Source organism: Rhinolophus sinicus, chromosome 16 (genome assembly GCF_057876585.1).
Source record: "Rhinolophus sinicus isolate RSI-liver-muscle chromosome 16, RSI-T2T, whole genome shotgun sequence".
In the NCBI taxonomy this organism is placed as follows: domain Eukaryota; kingdom Metazoa; phylum Chordata; class Mammalia; order Chiroptera; family Rhinolophidae; genus Rhinolophus; species Rhinolophus sinicus.
In genome coordinates, this window is record NC_142516.1 from 45,689,378 (window position 1) to 45,692,081 (window position 2,704).

Genomic DNA, 2,704 nt, shown 5'->3' on the forward strand with positions numbered 1-2,704 from the left:
CACAGGCTGGCTCCAGCACACCACAGAATGGAAATACTTGACATATAGTAAATACTCAATAAATATTAGTTGCCCTCTTAGCTTCACAAGGCACAGGTTCTTCCTACCACGCCACGTAACTATTGTTTGATGAACACTCTCTCTTTGAACTCTCGAAGAGATGAGAGTCATTGTTGTAGTAATCTATGTAAATAAAACGAACCTCATGTGAAGATGCCTGCATCTGAAGGTATATTTGAAATGCTCTCTTTACAATATAGGACATGTGAAGGGCCCGGAAATTCACCTTGCAGAATCCTTGTGACCTCATAAAGAGATCGACTGACAGTCTACAGCAGATAAAACTGGAGATTATAAAGCAGAAGAGATAATGGTGATTTCAAATAAGAACTTCGAATGAAAGGCAGATAATTGAACAATAATTGAGCTCTTTTTCACATGGGCAACTCTTGTAGCATATGAGTAGAAGTAGTGACACAGTTGGTGTTTCTTAATGATTCCCCTGAATAATTCCAAATAGAGCAGCTGTCCTATTTGTATGTTTGCTTGCATGCTTTAAAGATGCACTATGGGGCCGACCTGGTGGCTCAGGCGGTTAGGGCTCCATGCTCCTAACTCTGAAGGCTGCCAGTTCGATTCCCACATGGGCCAATGGGCTCTCAACCACAAGGTTGCCGGTTCAACATCTCGAGTCCCGCAAGGGATGGTGGGCTCTGCCGCCTGCAACTAAGGTTGAACACGGCACCTTGAGCTGAGCTGCCTTCCAGATGGCTCAGTTGGTTGGAGCGCGGGCTCTCAACCACAAGGTTGCCAGTTCAATTCCTCGACTCCCGCAAGGGATGGTGGGCAGCGCCCTCTGCAACTAAAATTGAACACGGCACCTTGAGCTGAGCTGCCGCTGAGCTCCCAGATGGCTCAGTTGGTTGGAGCGCATCCTCTCAACCACAAGGTTGCCAGTTTGACTCCCACAAGGGATGGTGGGCTGTGCCCCCTGCAACTAGCAACAGCAACTGGACCTGGAGCTGAGCTGTGCCCTCCACAACTAAGACTGAAAGAACAACAACTTGAAGCTGAACAGCACCCTCCACAACTGAGATTGAAAGGACAACAACTTGACTTGGAAAAAAGGCCTGGAAGTACACACTGTTCCCCAATAAAAGTCCTGTTCCCCTTCTCCAATAAAATCTTAAAAAAAAGAAAAAGAAAAAGATGCACTATGGACTTCCATTTCTAGCCAAGAAGGATTAACTGGTACAGGTTTATCCTCCCCCTATAAACAATTAGAAAAGTGGAAAGCATATAGGAAATAACTGTTTTCAGATATCAGAACCGTTGTATATTTAAGATTGCGATTCCTGAGGTAAGAAAAACAACTGAAGTGAGCTTCATAGTTTTCCTGGCTTTCTGTCTGGAAGTAGGGTTGCCAGGCAAACTACAGGATGCCTACTTAAATTTGAATTTCCAATACATAATGAAGTTTCAAATTATAATTATGTATAAAATGCAGCATTGGATTTTTATTTGTTAAATTCGGCAAACCTACCTAAAGGCAATTTTTAAACTGCAACAAGGGGAGAGGAAACTCAAATGGTGCATAGTAATTTCATTAGAGTGAGAAGGCAGAAATTCTACTTTTGTGAGACTGAGATGGCTAGAATTTCCAAGGCAAAATAGCATATGGAAGCAAGCTGCACAGAGAAAGAACTCCAGAAATTTTCACAAGGGTCCTCTTGGTTTCTTGGCTGAATATTACTCTGTGTATGCATAGGGTGAAATTCCACAAGGCCAGACAGAGAATAAAGACTGAAGTATTCACACAGGACTTGGGGACTTTTGAATTCCATCCATCCAGGTCAGAGAGATTTCTTGAGGCCATCAAAAGAGATCTGAGAAGGGTCACACATGAGGAGTAGGGCTACGTTGGCCCTAGAATAAAGGCAAAACTAGACCAACTGTAACAAAGCTTTAAACCAAGTCTCAAGAGAATCAAGACGATCTGCAAGTAAATTAACTGCCTGCCGAAACAAATTTCAGCACATTATAAAGAGGACGATGAAATCTCAACACTCAACAGCATGATATTTATAATGTCCATCTAGTCAAAAATGACCATACATGCAAAAAAGTAGCAAGTGCTGGCTGGAGAAAAATCATAGACAGCCCAAAAATGACTGAAATGATGGAATTAGCTAACAAGGAGTATAAAACATTTTTTGGTAAATATGTTTGAGGATTTAAAGAGAAAACAAATAAAAGAAAAAAACAAAACTATGAAGATATAAATTAGGCAGATGACTTACAGACTGATATTGTGTACCATGAGCACAAACCATCTAATAGCACATGAAGGCAGGAAAAAACCTGTCTGACTCATCATTTGCTACAAGACATCCATAGAAAAAGTGGGGGTAATCCAGAGAAGATTGTATTTCTCCTAAAGAGTTCATTTTCAAAGTTCACAAGAAAATAGTTAATTCTAGACTGTAAATCATGCAAGAAACTGCTTACCTGAAAAATAAGTTTTTGACCAAAATCATTTCCTCCATTATAGAGAGGGAGTTAGGTGGCTGCCGAACCTAATTTACATTATAATAGAGAGGAGGTAGGAAGGAATGGGGCTTATAAAAAGTATGTTACAAATAGGCTCTTACATGTTTTTGTCTCCATGTTACATGCAACTGCTTTGATTTGTTTTGAATTTGGA